The sequence below is a fragment of the Peromyscus californicus genome, unplaced genomic scaffold, assembly GCF_007827085.1.
Source record: "Peromyscus californicus insignis strain IS unplaced genomic scaffold, ASM782708v3 Scaffold_24__1_contigs__length_46423439, whole genome shotgun sequence".
NCBI classification, from domain to species: domain Eukaryota; kingdom Metazoa; phylum Chordata; class Mammalia; order Rodentia; family Cricetidae; genus Peromyscus; species Peromyscus californicus.
Genome location: NW_026294535.1, coordinates 9,811,296 through 9,829,464, shown reverse-complemented (window position 1 = coordinate 9,829,464; position 18,169 = coordinate 9,811,296).

The window sequence follows — 18,169 nt, the reverse complement described above, 5'->3', positions numbered from 1 at the left end:
CCGAGTTGGAATTAAGTGAAGTGAATTGATTAAGCATAAAATGAACAGATGTGTATGGGAACAATCATTGGAGTTTGTTTGGTGAACCTTCACAGGTGCCTAGCATCGTGATGATCACACAGTGGGTAAGGATAAGGATCGCAAGGGAAGGAAAGGAGGGAGGGAGAGGGAGGAGGGAGAGGCAGGGAGGGGATGGGGAGAAGGAGGAAGAGTGAAAGACAAGTACTCTCACTGTCACACTGACGTAAATTAACATACACCTATGACATCCCCCTCCCTGTTCCCCAAGACAGGGTTCCTCTGTGTAGCCCTGGTTGTCCTGAAACTCACTCTGTAGCCCAGGCTGGCCTCGTACTCAGAGATCCGCCTGCCTCTGCCTCCCAAGTGCTGGGATTAAAAGCATGTGCGGCCCTTTTAACAGGGCTCCAGCTGTAACCTGACTGAGGCTGTGGGGCCCTGGGGGTGGGGACAGGCACAAGCTCTCCACTTCCCCATTTGACTTCAGACAGAACCTCCCTTTTGTTCTGCTTTTTTTGTGACCTGCCTGGCTTCTTCCTGGTTTTGTGTAAGTTCAGAACACGTCCCAGGATGTGGAATAAATACATGATGGTGTGAAATATACTTTACAGTTGACAAATCATTTTAGATTAGCATGGAATGGGTTGTCATTATACAAACATGGAAAGAGATGTCAGAGAACCCACCCGCATCACACATGAAGCCTGTAGGTCTTCTCGCTGGGTCCTGCCACAGAAGGAAAAGAATCTGGGGCTGGGTGGGAGATGTGTAGTCTCTGTCTTTTAGAGCATCTGCTCCAGGAAGCCCAGAGGAAGCCCTGCCTGCGGGCTCCAGCTGGGGGTGTGTCTCCAGCTGGGGGCGTGTCTCCATCTGCATGGGGTCCCTCCAGGGCTGACAGCCTGGTGGGCCTTGCCTGACTCACCTCTTCCCAGCAGCTCACAGCCTCTCCAAACCCATCTAGAGCTCAGTAAGGCCTTTGTCTCTGCATGGTCATCTTGGAAAACTACTTACCGGAGAGAAATTTTGCTGAAATAAAGATGAATTACAATCGAGAATAGTCTTTAAAAACCAACAAACATGGTAGCCATGTGATGAGTGAGGGGGAAACAGCGTGGCTTTCTTGGGAAGAATATTCAAATAGGCTTTTCATTTACCACACTGATGAGGTCAAAAATAGAAGCAATCGCCTTGATAAGAGCTTATCTATCTGTGTATTCAGATTTCTATACTCATTTTATTTTTAGGATTTATTTTTATTATTTTTAATAATGGCGTGTGTGTGTGTGTGTGTGTGTGTGTGTGTGTGTGTGTGTATAAGTATGTGCATATGAGTGTGCCTGCAGAGACCAGAGGAATCAGTTTTCCCAGGAGCCGGAGTTTCAGATGGCTGTGAACCACCCAAGGTGGGTGCTGGGAATCGAACTTGGGTCCTTTGGAAGAATACTATGTGTCTTTAATCACTGAGCCGTCTCTCTTTTACCGGTCCCAAAAGACTTCAAGGGTAACCTCTAGTGGCCCCTGAGGCAGGAGAAGTACTCTCTCCCCTGGATGCCCCTACCACCTCTTGTCTACCTGCCTGACCAGTGACTGTCACGTTTGGTTACATCGCTAGTCCATAGGCTTCCTAAGATCAAGAATGGTATAAAAGAATAACCACACACACATACACACACACACACACACACACACACACACACACACACACACACACACACGCACTTCAGAGTTCAGAGAATAATCAAGATGATTCTGGAAGGGTGAGGAGATAGCTCAGTCCATAAAGTGCTTGCCACAGAACTGTGAGAGTCTTGAGTCCAATCTCCAGAAATCGCAAGCATGAGCTGGTGATCCCAGCTCTAGTGAGGCATGGACAAATGGATCTCAGGGCCTCATTGGCCAGCTAGCCTGGCCTGCTTGGCAAGGCCCAGGCTAGCGAGAGACCCTGTCTCCAAAAAAACAATATGGATGGCTTCCAAGGAACAACACTGTCGTCCTCTGGCCTTCACAACACACACACACACACACACACACACACACACACACACACACGGGAGGGGGGGCGGGAGGGGGTGGATTTAGCCAGCCGTAAGTCTGATGATACACCGGGCTGAAAACCAAATCTCTTGTAAGTCTATCATCCTCCCAGATATGAGCCTGTGACTGCTGCCTACCCATCCATGCTGTGGCCCGGGAGGCTGTCACAGACGATGACAGAAGAGCCTTCTTGTATAAAGGAGAGAGGGCCATCTGTTGCCAGCTGAGTCTGAAGGCTTTGGTTAACTCGGAAAGCTTCCTGCCCACATTAGGTTGATAGTGTCCATTTTCAAGCTATGAACTTGCAAGCCCCTTAAGAGCAAGGATGGATTATGCTTTAAAAATTGGTCTGTGGTGGTGGGCGAGGGGATTGAGGGGGAAGGCTGAGGGGCGGGAAGAGGGAGGAGGGAGGATCTGTGGTTGGTATGTAAAATGAATAGAAAATTTCTTAATAGTAAAAAAAAAAAAAAAAAAAAAAAGGAAAAAAATTGGTCTGTGGTCCCTAGCCTTTTTTCCAGGACTGGGAACTGTTGGATTTTAGGGAACCCAGTAAACAGCCCTGTGTTCTTCTGAATTCCAGATAAAATGAGAAGCAAGACTTGGGAGCACAGTGATAGAATTACAATAGCAACTATTAATAAATGTTATAGGAACCATCTATTAACCGCTTAATAGCACTGCCTGCGCTTTGCAGGATAGGAAATGGGTACCTCCTGCTGAATCATTTGCCCAACATCATGCACTGAGCAAGACAGAGAACCAGGGTGGTCTTTGGCAGTGGTCCCACCCATAACTACCTTTCAACACTTCCTCTCAGACTCCCAGCATGCAGAGGAGAGTGAGGCTTGACTCTGTGGTCAAATAAGCTTCCTAAAACAACCTCCTTAAGTGGAGACCCCACCCTCTGAACCGCGAGCTTCTACAAGATCTGAACCTTCCCCTTAACAGAAAGCAGATGGGAATGTGTCTCCTAGGCAGGGCTGGATACTTAAAATGCAAAGACCAGATCAAAAAAGAAAATACAGAACTTCTTGTCCAGAAGTCACTAACGATTTCAGAATCGACAAGCGCAGAGCATTATGACAAGGACAGGGGGCCCTTCTGAGCACAGTGTCCCGTGCAGTGACACAGATCTCACACCCACGAAGCTGAAGAGGAGCCCAAGAGAACATCCAGTTCCCTCCCCTCCCAGATAAGTTCTTCCTGGGGGCAGGAGCCAGGAGCCAAGATGCTGAGGAAATAGAGAGACTGGTGTCCCCAGGCTCATCTACCCTTCTAGGGAATGGAATGAAAACTCTCTCTCCTGGACAGATATGAAGGACGGGGCGGCAATGTCCGCCATTCAGGAGACACGTTTGAGAAGACACTGTGTCAGATACATGCATAGCATGTTGCATTCTGTGCACACTTCCGTAGGATCTCAAACCCCTCACGTATTTCTCTATAAATCTTTCTGCTGCTGCAAGCATAGAAAAAAAGCCGGTGGGGGGGGGGGGGGCGGTAGGGGGAGGAGGGCAGCAAGGTGACTCTGCAGGTAAAGGTGCCTACCACCAGGCCTGACAACCCTCACAACCACAGTTCACTCCTCAGACCCCACATGATGGAAGGTGAGAATCTATTCTACAAGTTGTCCTTTGACCTCCACACATACATTGTGATAAGCACACGCCACAGATGTCCATTATTTGTGGCCAGGGATTTTTACCATCACCCATGTCTGTCAATCCGGAAGACTGGATTTACACTCAGTGTGTTCTGAGTTCTCGTTAACCTCCAATTGCCTCCTCCTACCCAGAGCTGTGACATTTAAAATCCTATCAAAGTTGTCTAAAACAACCATCATGTTGAACCATTGGGAGATAAAATGAATGATCCATAAGCCTAGGATGACAAAAAAAAATTAAAACAGCCTTAAAGAAATAAGACCTCCATTGAACACCTCATGGGCAGTACAAAATTCTTCATTGCTCTTTGTTTCTGCTGCGCCAGATGTGAATGACGCCCATCAAGTGTAACTCTTCAAATGCAATGTTGGTTCTGAATGCTACCTTGAAAATGGCGACCAACAAAATTTTCCAGCAATGTAGACTATCACTTTTAATGGTTTTCAAAACAAAAGGTATACAAGCTCCAAGGACTGAGGTCTTAAATGTATTTTTTTTTTAATGATGGTTTGTATAGGACATTTCTAAACAGATCAGTTTTCCTGTGGCCAGCCCTCCCCATCTATGATGTCTGCATTTGTAGAATCAATCAGCCTTGGGTTAAAAATATTATATGTATATATATATATAATATATATTATATATATTATTGATATAATATCAATCCAAGGTTGATATATATGTGTGGAGGCTGGAAAGATAGCTCAGCAGTTAAGAGCACTTACTGTTCTTGGGGAAGCCAAGAACAAGGTATTACCATGAGCTTGGGTCCCAGTACCCATCTCAGGCAGCTCACAACTGCCTGTGACTTCCACTCCAGGGCATCTGACACCATCTTCTGGCCTCTGCAGGCATCTGCACACAGGGTTACATAAATTCATGCAGCACACACATGTACACATAAATAAAAATAATCTTTCAAAGAGGGCTATGACACCAAGAGACAGTATAATCTCATGGATCCATCATTTCATATGCAGCTCATTATTAACTGAAAGTTCATTATGTGATACATGACTACCTGTCTCTGTGCCTTTCATTGTGAAAACATGGACTCAGAATCTCAGTCTGAGAGGGGATCCTGTAGATACCTAGCTCAAGTCACTCACGGCCAAACCAACACTCTAGAGGCAGATGCTGGCATCAGCGTGATCAGCAACACCACCAGCATGAGCTGTACTGGAGGCATGAACCCTGGTGTTGATGCCTTCTTGCCTCCTGGGCTCTGCTTTGAGGACGGCAAGTAGCTCACTTACAGTTGTTTGCAAGTGGCACAATAATGACATCCTTTTGGTGGAGGAAGAAACCGAAGCTTAGAAAAGTTAGATAGCTTGCCCAGCAACTCAAGGCTAGTACACAGCAAAGCCAGAGCTCAGCCCAAGTCCTTAACACTGTGCTAATAATGTGGATGCCATATTACCATGAGCTAACGCTTCTCTTTTCTGTTTCCTTCCTCCTCTTTGACTACCTTCCTTGACAATAAAGCAGGCCACTTCTTATATTTTTGGTTGGGTGCCTAGCCTTTAACGGCTAAGCCACCTCCCCAGTCCAGCAGCCACTTCTAAATACCTATGGCTTACACAAGGAAATCCTAGAAAGGAGGAAGGGAAAGAAACCAGTAGACACACCTCCCAGGTGCAAGTGTCTGAGCCCATGTCTCCTGTCACCAGAACACTGTAGGACTCAGAAGTCCATCCCTCCCTCCAGAATTAGAGCTTGCCCAGGAAGAATGAGGCGCCCCTGAGGGCTCTGAGCAAGCAGGAGGCAAGGCAACATGAGTGACTTTTCCTGACCCATTTGTTCGCCTCAACAGGCGTCTCAACCACAGGGAGGAGCAGGAGAGACTCTGTGGAGGTTCAACAGCAACAGTAGCTTGCCCGGCTTCTTTTAACCCCCCCCCCAGACTTCCCTCCCCTTTCCATAGGCTCCATCTGCTGTGGATATCACTCTGTATGCTGTAAATGTGTTGCTCTGATTGGTTAATAAGTAAAGTGCCGATTGGCCAGCAGCCAGGCAGGAAGTATAGGTGGGACAAAGAGAGAGAGGAGAATTCTGGGAGCAGGAAGGTTGAGTCGGGAGTCGCCAGCCAGAGACAGAGGAAGCAAGATGTGAAGATACCGGTAAGCCACGAGCCACGTGACAAGGTATAGATTTATAGAAATGGGTTAACTTAAGATGTAAGATCTAGCTAGCAGGAAGCCTGAGCCATTCAGCCATACAGTTTCAATTAAGATAAGCCTCTGTGTGTTTATTTGAGTCTGAGCAGCTGCAGGTCCAGGTGGACACTTCAGCTACATTCACCCCTTCTTCAAATCACTGGCTTCCTCCTCCTGGACTTTGGTTTGTCCTATCACTTTCTGACGTCTGGAAGAATCGTCCTCCCATTACACAGTAGCAGTTATGGCTCAGCGACAGGGTGATTTCTTGAAAACACATCCACTTCTACAGCTGCCTTTGAAAGGTGAAGGGATTATCCCTTTGTTGAAAGTCTTTCGCTAGGGGATGGAGAGATAATTCAGAGATTAAGACCACTTGCTGCTCTCCCAGAAGACCTGTGTTCAGTTCCCAGCACCCACATCTGATATGCTCTTCTGGCCTCCATGGGTACCTGTGCTGTGCATGCATGGCATACACTCACACAGTTACACACATGCATAAAAATAAAAATCAATCTTTTAAAAAAAAAAAATGTCTGGTGTTTGACAGGTGTGGTGATACTCACCGGTACTGGAAAGATTAAATCAGGAAGACTGTGAGTTTGAAGTCAGTTGAGTTATATAGTGAGACTCTGTCTCAAAAAAAAAAAAAAAAAAAAAAAAAAAAAACATGGGAGGGAGCTGGGCAGTGGTGGCATATGTGTTTAATCCCAGCACTCGGGAAGCAGAGGCAAGTGGATCTCTGTGAGTTTGAGGCCAGCCTGGTCTACAAAGTGAATTCCAGGACAACCAGAGCTGTTACACAGAGAAACCCTGTGGGGCAGTGGGGAGGAAATGTGAGGGGAAGGGGGCAGGGGCTAGGAAGATGTCCATTTGGTAAATTGATGGTCATGGGAGCATAAGGACTATTCTATTCCAGGAAGAACCAGAACCTGGCACCAAATAGCTCCCAGTAGATATCCGTGGGCAAGTGGAGGAAACATTGAGTATCCTAGTAAAACTGTACCCCATGTCAATGCACACAGAAAACAGTCACAATGCCACACTTCGCTGCCAAGAATGTGGACCTCCCATCTGAGGTAGAGATGGACCCTGCCTGGGGTGCCTTAAGAACAGGTTATTTCTTTCTCTAATGGGAATGAACACAGGGCAGAAGCCATGTCATTAAATGCTTATAGCCTTCATGCTGACACCTGGTTTACTAAGAATATTCTTGTCTTCCTGTGTAGCTTGCCTTCAGGGAAAGAATGACCTGGATCAGGATGTGCTTAGAGTCGCCTGGCCTTGCCAGGTATTTACAGTCTCTTCATGGAGACTGAGAGACATCTTTCTGGTTTCATTGATTGACCTCTGGGGACTTAGTTCTTGAGTGCCCATCCCAGAAAGATGCACACTCGGGATGTCTCTGAACAATCAGGTTTCTGAGCACACAATCCTGGGACTAGATATTGAACCATCATCAAGTCCTTCTGTGTGCCACATTTTCCTGACAACCACCACATGCTAAGAAGGTATAACACACAATGAAGTTACTGCCTACTACTAGGACACCGCAGACTGGCGTGGTTTGAAGGTGGGGCTGCCGTATTATTTCTTTTAATGGAAACAGAAGGAAGTGAGGCTTCTGATGTGGAAAACTGGGAGATGCAGATGGAGCCTGTGAGCCCTTTACGAGCCAAGACTATGTCTTATTTACATTCTAACATATCCTCCATGTCACCACCACCCTGAGACAGGGCAAGTGCTCAATAAACATTTGCTGAATTAATGAACTGATTGGACTGACCGCTGGTAGAGGGTTTCAGAAGTGCCAAAGAAAGAGTTGTTTGCCTAGGAAAAGGAGCCAAAAGAACCAATAGGAGATGCTAATGACAAAACACCAGCGTTCCAGTGTCACTTTGTGCTCACCCAACCAGGTGAGGACATTTTCTCTTTCCAACCTTTGCAACTTTAGCTGCAAGAGATTCTGGAAAGTGTAGTATATTACTCCCCAGCTTCCAAGGCTCAGAAATACACACAGTGGTGATTAGAAAGGGTAATGATCACTAGCACACTAAAGTAAGCATTGAAATTACATCATCTCTGCTTTAATAAATGAAAAACCTGAGTCCTAAAGAAATTAATTGGCACACACTTACACAATACACCACACACACACACACACACACACACACACACACACACACACACACACCAAAACAACTATACTTCCATGGTAGAAAATATCACAATCTACTTTTAAGAGCCAATTTACAGATCTACCTGTAAATAGACTGTAAAGATTTCAAGGGCAAAGAGGGTATCTTAATCTGTTCACTGGTCTGGTGACTGACCCTCTTAACTCATGAAAGGAAAAGCCAGTCATTGGCTCAATGAGCACTGGGCTCTTTGCACAAAGCCCACGACCTTTGCATCCTCTGCCACCCTGCTTTCCATCCAACCTTCCCAGGTACTCATTAACTTCGTTATTTGCTTATTCATTTATACAGAAAACATCGACAGAGCACCACCAATGCATCTGTGTCTGCCACGGGAAATGTAATAATGAGCAAGAATATATTCTGCTCTCGTGGAGACTGTAGTCTGGTGAGACAGACAGATATTAATCAACTTCTCACAAGAATAAATGCAAAACTACACCACAAAAGGAGGTACACAGCTGTCTGGGGGTGTCTAGTGGAAGATTTGAACTGTACTGGGACATTCAGGGAAGACTTCGCCACAGCAATGATGACAGCTGAGATGTAAATAATAATAGGGTTTCACCATGCAAAGAGGGTAGGAAAGTAAGCCCCACAAGGGAAGGAATAGTTATACAAAGGCCTAGTGGAGAAGCTGAAGGAGTAGAGCACAAAGATGTCCTAGATGGAGATGAAGGACAGCAAAGGGCTAAGAGGTCAAATGAAAGTCATTTCCTTCATTATGTGAGGGAGAGAGCATGACATGTGTGCCAGTGACCTTCACAGAATCTCAAAAGGAAGAATCAATTATCACCTAGGGTTTGTACATTCAACCAGTCACAGTGCCCTGGCCCAGAGCTGGGCACAGACTTGATGACCTGGAGCCATTTCCAGCCACAGCCCCCATATCCTTGGTCCCTCTTCCAAGAGTGAACTATGTTTTGAACATCACATAAAGGTATGTTAAGCACGACAAAAGCACACGCACTTCCAAAGAGTGTTTTGGAGAGGAACGACTTGGTTGTGTCATTCACATACAGATGTATAAAGAGGTTTATATTAGTTTTTTCACATTTAATTTATTGTGCCGAGAGAAACTGAAAAGTCTTTGGGATTGGAGATTTCCTTTGAACTAACATCAAACCGCCAGACTAGCTAAGGCAGGTTCAGCCTGGCTTTGATATGCCTCGGCACACACAGCGTCACTCCTGCTTCGGATGTGCCAAAGGGGAGAAAAATAGTACCCGGCACCACGAATCACTGCTTATTAAAAATAATTAGTGGAGATAGTGCAGAAGCCACTTTCAAACTCCTCCTTTTCTCTAATTATCCCCTTAAATACACAGCGAGAACAATCCGTGAAAGACTCATTGGGATATTTTGAAAACTATCTTTTTATTCTACCCAGCAAAAACTTAGGCAAGAAATTGCATTTGGACCAAACAAAACCATAATTAAAACGGCTTTTTTTTGTTCTTGTTTTTTTTAAGTCTTACTCCTTTACAGTTTTTTTTTAAGCTTTGACGCGTGTTTTTTAGCTGTAAAATTTTTTGTTTCCCTCAAAGGGGGAAAAAAAAATTCTGTAGGCAATGTGGATAGATCCACTGCCACCAGCATATTCTAACGGTACTCACGTACTTCTCTGAGGAGTCAGCACAACTTTTACTCTAGTGAGCTTGATACCACACTTCTTTTTAAAATCCAGTATTTGGCTTTCCGCACATCTTACCATCAATGTCAATAAAATCCATTTCACCTGGCTGCTCTCCTTGATTGACCACGTGAGACCTACATAAGTCGTTGAACCGAATTTTACTTTGCTTGCCTTTAAAATGAAAATAGTAATTACCCTACGTTTAAAGGTTTCAAAGCATGAGCTGAAGTTACTGGACCTACTTTTCTGAGGAATTCTGAAAGGCTGAGTTCCCTAGAACCTTGCCACACTTCTCTCCTGTCCCGTGGAAAAAGAAGCCAGGCATCTCGCTGCTTTGAGCGCTCCTCTACCCCAAATCCCAAACCTCTCTATGTCAAGCTAGTCACTCCCTGCTCTATGATCTCCTCACAGCTTCTCCCAGGTTACAATCTTTAACTATAATCTATTACTGTCTTTCCCAACTAGGTCACTTGTTCCTTGGGGCATTAAGAATGTCTTATTTGGGGGATCTGTGGGGATGGTGGGGATGGCTAAGGGGAGAGAAGCACCTGTCCCACCCACAAATGTGAAGACCTGGGCTCCAATACCAGAACCAACATAAAAAGCCAGACAGATAACACAAGTGTCTGTGGTCCCAGCATTCCTTTGGTGAGATGGGAGTCAGAGGCAGGAGGCTCCTTGGAAGTTCGCAGGCCAGCCAGCCTGGCCTAGACAGCAGGAAAAGAGACGGTCTCAAAATAAGATGGAAGGCAAGGACCAACAGCTGGGGTTATTTTCTGACCTCCACACGTGAGCCGTGGCACAGGGACACCCACATTCACACGCCCACAAATGCACACACGCCACACACACAACAGTAAATAAATAAATGTATGTCTTATTCTGATCAGCGGTAAAGCACTTGCCTAGCACGTGCAAGACAGTTCCCAGTACGGTACACAAACAGGCCTTACTCGTGCCTATACCCTTAGGCCCTGTCGTAAAATATTCCTTTAGCAGTCGAAATTCCATCGTGGAGATGAGGGGAGCTCACTAGACCCCGCCCCTAACTATTGGCCGTTGATTGGTGCTGGAGAAAGTCATTCTTCTTTGGGGGCGTGGCCACTGGTAGGTTGCTCTAGTGGATGGTCCCACGCCCACACAGGTATGGGGAGTAGGTTACGAAAGAGAGAGAGGGAGAGAGGAGAGAGGAGAGAGGAGAGGAGAGAGGAGGGAGAGAAGGGAGGGAGGGAGAGAGAGAGAGACAGAGACAGAGACAGAGACAGAGACAGACAGAGATGAGGGCATGAAGTTGGGAGCGGGTTGTGTTAAAGGAGATCCAGTGGGAGTTAGAGGAAGGAGATGAGGGTGGGTATGATCATATTACACTCAATACATGCATAAAACTCTCAAAGAATAAATTTTTAAAGCATTGAAAAAAAAGTTCATTGACTGAATACACGAATATACGACAATACATAAGAAGACCAGTAGAATCCTGTGGATTGGGCCGAACTGAAAACTGTAATACCGTCTATCAGAGAGTCGTCGTTTGCTAGCTACCTTCAGACATTGCGAGCAATTTTAGCTGAGGGCCGGGAGCCTCCTTTAACCAAGTCCACTCCATCTCCAGCCGCCTCTGCCTTCTGTACTCCCATCATCAGAACAATCACGATCTATAACAATGTCTAAGATTGAACTCGCCTAGATTCTGGTGGCAGGGACTTGTGACTGTCTTGCTTACTGATGAGGCACAGGTGTTTAAAAAGATCCTTGTTTAGAAAATGAGAGTGGAGACAGAAGGCCAGCGGCACAGAATCTCCAAAGTTCCTCAGCAACTGGCATCACATCTCTCTCTCTCTCTCTCTCTCTCTCTCTCTCTCTCTCTCTCCACCTTTCTTCCTGCGCACCCCCCCCCCCCCCCGCGCCTCCTTCAATCCCTTCTTCTTGGTTTTTGGTTTCTTGACGCCCATGCAGCCTGTGCTGGCCTTGAACTGCTGGCCCTCCCAGGCGCCGGGATTGCAGGCTGTGTCTCTGTGCCCAGTTTGTATTCTAGCAAAGGAAAACTAGACTCTCATACCCTCAGGAGGCCTACAAGGTGCCCAGTCTGTAACGGTCTCTTCTCCTCTTGTGAACCAGTTGAGAATTAAAGCAAAGGACGTGATGATTAAAGAATCAAACTTTGGGAAGGCAAGATGGCTCCACAGATTAAAGGTGCTTGCCACAAAGTATGACAACTGAGTTTGATCCCTTACACCACATGGATAGAAGGAGAGAATGAACTCCTGAAAGTTGTCCTTTGACCTCTACAAACATGCTGTGGCACACACACACACACACACACACACACACACACACACACACACATGCACGGGAGCACACACGCACATGTATACATGCTTTCAAATTATTGTAATAAATACATAGAAACAATGGCATAAGACAGAAGAGAGACACACAAGTTCCCCACGGACAACTCATCCCCAAGAGCAGAAATTTAAGACCCAAGTGCACAGCTTTTTCATCCATGCTCACTAAGTACAAGACGCCCTCCCTCCACCTTGGCAGGCAGCGAGGGAGGAGACTGGACCCTAGCCCTGCCCTCTTGGCCCCCATGCAGAAGGAAACAAGAGGCGTGGAGGTGCTCCCCTCTCTCACGCTCACTTTTCCTTGGCTCCAATTACGGACTGTCAGATGGAAAGACTGTGAATTAGTCACATTCACTGAGTCCACTGGGTCAATACTTGAGATCACAAAACAGCATCACTAATCACAGTGATAAGAGCCAGGTGCTTAGATAGCTGAAATATTGTAATTTAGGCATTTAACCACAATATCACGGACAAGTAATATAACTAAAGGGAAAGAAAACCTGCAAAATAATCTTGTCACCTCTCCTTAATCTAGCTCTGCCTGCATGGTTTGGTGGCCTGAGGCATGCCCAGCCGCTGAAAGCCAAGTGAAGGCCAAGCTTTGCCTTTGTTGGAGAAGCCACATAGACCCCTTTCTTAAACTTCCAAGAGCCAGCCGGGTGGTGGTGGCGTACGCCTTTAATCCCAGCACTTGGGAGGCAGAGGCAGGCAGATCTCTATGAGTTCGAGGCCAGCCTGGTCTACAAAGCGAGTTCCAGGAAAGGCGCAGAGAAACCCTGTCTCGAAAAAACTTCCAAGAGCCTCTTTGTTAATAAATTGTTCTTTTCCTAAACAGCTAGAGAGTCTGGAGAATACTCCAGAAGCAGCAGTACTTTCCCTGGCCAAATAATGTAAAGGCAGACAGGAGAGGAGCCAAAAAGATATCCTCAAGATTCTTAAACAATAGTCCAAGATCCTGAAATGGAGCCAGAAGATGGCCGTCTTAGGGTTCCTATTGCTATGATGAAACACATTGACCAAAGCAACTCGGGGAGGAAAGGGTTAGTTGGCTTACACATCCCAAGTCACAGTCCATCTAGGAAAGCCAAGGCAGGACCTCACACAGGGCAGGAACCTGGAGGCAGGACCTGGTGCAGAGGCCATGGAGGGGAGCTGCTTACCGGCTTGCTCCTCAGAGCTTGCTCAGTCTGCTTTCTTATAGAACCCAGGACCAACAGCCCAGGGGTATTCCCACCCACAGTGGGCTGGGCCCTCCCCCATTGAGCACAAATTAACAAAATTCCCTACAGGCTCACCTACTTACAGCCCAGTCTTCTGGAGGCATGTTCTCAATCAACATTCCCTCTCGGATGACTATAACTTGTGTCAAGTTAGCATAAATCTAGCCAGCACAATGGCTTAGTGAACAAAAATTCATCCCTGGAACCCACATGGTAGAAGAAGAGAATTCACTCCAAGTTGTCCCCTGACTTCCATGTACAAACTCCAGTGCCCACACTACACATATAATAGATAAATTCGGGGTGGGGGTGGGGGGGAAGAAAAAAAAAAGAAAGAAAGAAAAAAGAACTAGGATTCTAGAAGCAAATCTCTGAAAAGCATGTTCTCAAGACCCACCCAAGCTACCAGGAACAGAGCTTTTATGAAGGGCATAAAGAGAATAACTATTTGGAACAAAGAGAAAAACACAAATTTTTGAAGATGTAGTCTTTTGGGGTACCCACCTTTTGAGCTAAGTGCGGGGGTTTGGGGGGGGACGATGGGAATAAAAGCTCTTAAAACTACAAAATAAGTTTGGTTTTTGGTGTTTTGTTTCATCTTTCAGGTTTGCCTTTCCCTTGTGCAAAACAAATTCCTCTGTTGCATCCCAGCCTAGAATGCATCTTCTGGGCTAATGATGAATCGGGGATGGTAATGGAAATCACTACTGACCTTTCAAGAGACAGGCCCTCTATTTCCTCGCGCTGCGCCGCTTGAAATGCCTGCTCGGATTCAGCGGAACCGTCTGCCATCGATTTCTCTGTGTTCCTCCTTTCCACAGAGCTTGAAAGCGACCTGGGAAGTATTGCTGCGTGTTTTCTCATTACTGCGTCGACATCATCGGAAATGGTGATTAACGATTCCGCCCTGGAAACAGCACTGTTGACCTGGTAATCACGGAGTGAAGCGTGCCCAGGCAGCAGCAGCAAGCTCATCACAGACACGGCGCCTCCCAGAAGTGTGTGTTTTCTAACTTTCGTGGGGTGAAACTTTGTGGCTCTTGACTAAGAGCCTGTGGGTGACAGGAATATGAGTTCCTTGTGTTGTAGTTTATTTGATTAATCTCTTCTCCTTTTTCAGTTAAACTGGGCCCTCCACAGACTCAGGTTCCACGTCGATTTTTTTTTTTTATGTTGCACCTGTACTGAGCATATGCAGACGTTTTTCTTGTCGTCATTCTCCAAACAACACAATCTAACAGTTGCTGAAATCACATTTACCTTGCATTGGGTATTATGAGTCATCTAGAGAAGATTTTACGTATGCAGGAGGGTGTGCATAGTATATGCAAATTCTGTGTTGTTTCATAGAAAAGACTTAAAGCATCCTTGGATTCTGGTACCCGTGGACATCTTCGAACAAATCTCCTCCAGATAATGAGGAACAATCCTCCTCCTCTTTTATTACTCCTCCCTTTTCTTGATGTTTTGGTTATGAGCTGAACCATGTCTCTAACCCCTTCCTTCTTCTGAATGAATCGGAATTCTCCCGAAATGTCTTAGTTTTTCATTCATTTTCTTTTTCTTTTTTTCCTAATTCCCCTGTTTTCCATACAATTTCATAATCTCTCTTCCCTTTAGCTAGTAGTGGATCTTTAGCTCTTTTCTTTTCCCATCTCATTTATGCATTATGTCTCGATAAAACACAGCAGAGAGAAGCCATAGACTTTCAAATAAACACAGAAGCTGACAACTACCATCTCCCTTCATTTTAAAAGTTGTTGGGGGGCCACAGACCTGGGTAAATGGTTAAGACCATATATTGCTTAGAGTTTCTTAGAGAGCTGGGGTTCAGTTTCCAGCACCTGTGTTGGGCAGCTCATAACTACTTGTAACTAAAAGCTCCCTCTTCTGGCCTTGGCAGGCACCTGCACTCACATGCACATACACACATTTAAAATAATTTTTTTTAATATATGAGCCAGACATTTCTAGCACTCATTCAAGAAGCAAAGGCAAGCAGATCTATATGAGTTTAACACCAGCCTGGTCTACGTAGTGAGTTCCAGGCCAGCCAGGACCACGTAAAGAGACCTTGTCTCAAAAAAATAAATAAAAAGCCTAACAGTGGTGGCACACGCCTTTAATCCCAGCACTTGAGAGAAAGAGACAGGCAGATCTCTGTGAGTTCCACCCCAGCCTGGTCTACAGAGCAAGTTCCTGGAGAGCCAGAGTTACACAGAGAAACCCTGTTCAAATAAATAAATAAAATGAAACAGAAAATAAAGAATTGATTCCTGTGCACATCTTTAATCCCAGCACTCAGGAGGCAGAGCCAGGCGAATCTCTGTGAGTTCAAGGCCAGCCTGGTCTAGAGAGTGAGATCCAGGACAGGCACCAAAGCTACAGAGAGAAAACCCCCCCAAAAAAGTGTGTGTGTGTGTGTGTGTGTGTGTGTGTGTGTGTAAAATATATATATGAATGTAGTTAGGAAGAAAAATTAACATTTTCTGATCAAAAAGTTATGCTCTTACATGATATGGCCTATAACTGAATTGTTCCTAGCCAATCTGCAGAAGGGACTCTCACTCAAAATTTGATCTAAACATCAAGACTAATAACAGCACATTTATATCGGGATGTTAAATGAGTTTAGTCCACATATGCTTCCATACTTGAAAATAAAATTTGGCAGCTCCTGTATATAATACACTACAGCCTAGCTTGGTGGCCAAGCAAACTATAACCTAACTTAAAAGTATACCATTGTAACCAAACAACTAAATGTTGGCAAATCACAGCAGTTAAGTGGAGACCAGCTAACCAAACCATGCTGGTGTAAAGCAAGTGTTGACCACAGCCAATCAAGCTTTTTCTCTATGTTGCTTCTTTTTCTCTGGTTATGCATATAACCTGTTCTTGTGGGTAGGGTGGAGCCCCCTGAACCAACTTAGGTCTGGAATGTTGCTGGGTATAGAACCTTTTATAACTCAAATAAGTGTTAAATCATCTAGAAACTATATGTGTGAGAGAGAAAGAAAATGAAGTGTGCGTGCGTGCGTGCGTGCGTGCGTGTGTGTGGGGGGGGGGTGTATGTGGGTGTGTGGGTGTGTGTGGTTGTACTCATCCACATACGCACATGTGGAGGCAAAAGCGGATTCTGGATGTCTTCCCCGATTGTACTCCATCTCATTTTCTGAGGCAAGTCTCTCCCTGGACATGGAGCTCATTATTTTGGCTAGACTGATTAGATGCACTGCTCTCTGCCCCACCCCACACCCAGCGCTGGGGCTTTTAGACACATACTACCACACGTGGCTTAATTTTGTCTTTTACAGTTTGTAGGTAGGTGTGTGCACATGGGCGTACATAGCGTGTTTGTTGAGGGAAGAGGACAACTTGTAGGAATTGGTTCTCACCTTCCATTCTGGGAGTTCTGGGAATCAATCAAGTCTTCACAGTCGGCCGCAGGCAGCTTTGGCAGCTGACCTTTTTTTTGTATAATGGAGGCTTTTCTTGGTAAAGCAGGGGAGCTATCTCCAGTCAGCTTCAAATCACTTGAAAACATGAGGAAAGGAAATGGCTTAGGCCCCCTAATTTAATTAAGGTCTATAACTAGGGTGAGACTTCCTGGAACAGACAAGGACCATCATGGAGAAAAGAGTGCCCTGCATTTGAGGTACTTAGCCATCTCCAAGACGTGACTTCGATAGAACAAAATGTACGCCCTTGCCCCTAGTCTAGCCCTGCAGGGTTACTGTGGTCAGACACCCTTGGCAAGTCCTTCTTCAAATACAAAGACCAAAGAGTCCCATGAAGTTTGGGATAGCGATAAAGCACAACTTGTGGACCTGGCTTCAAGCTTTCCCTTTGCTCCTTTACGATCTTTCAAAATGGACTTTGTCCAATGGGGGTAAAAAAAAAACTCCACCAATTCCAAAGTACATTTTTCTCTCACATTTCAGTGGCTCCCAAAACTGGATAAACTACAACTGCTTTTTATTTTCCGAAACAGGGTCTTGCTATGCTGCTCAGGTTGACGACAGACTTACGAAACCTCTGCCTCCGCTTTCCCCCTGCAAGAGCTGGAGCTGAAGGCATGAGCCCCCTCCAGCTGGCTTCAAATACGTTTGGTCCTAGTTCAGACTCGTTGTTATCTATGCCACTGGCCGCCTCAAATGCTCCTCATCAATACGATTGACAGCTTTTTTCCTAGTACTGTGGAAAACAATGGAACATAGAACTGATGGCTCGGCCACACGCAATGAGTTCATCTCTTAGTGAGTGCGAAGCCAAAATAGGCACAGGGGAAAAGGGCTGGTCACCTGCCACAGGCAGGGAAAGCCCATGAGTGCTCTGAAGCAATGAACTCCTGGAACAAAGGGGAACCTGTACATATTTACATAGGAACGCACTTCCTGGGCCAGCACATTCCTGCGCATGCTCAGTTAAGGAGTACAGTTCTGAACATGCCTAAGTTGAAGGTCCTTGTTCAAGATGGAAAGCCAGCCTGTGCATTTTTTTTTTTTCTGTTACTAGTACAAGGTCGTGCAGCACACATTTGAAAAGCCAGAACAGGTGACAGGAACACTTTGCAGCATGCTCAGATTGTAATATCATAAAACTAGAACACAGATGGGCCAGGCGTGGTGACACACATCTCTCTTCACTCAGGAGGCAGAGGACAGTGGATCCCTGTGAGTTCGAGGCCAGCCTACAGAGCAAACTCCAGGTCACCCAGGACTACACAGACTCTGCCTCAAAAAAAAAAAAAAAAAAAATAGAGCCCAGGATGCCTCAGGAAGTGCCCTGCTCTCTCTCTTAAATACTTCAACTGAAAACAAGAAGAGGACATTTTAATTGTATTAATATGGATGTTTGTCCCTGAAAGGTGCAAACCCTACTTAGCAACT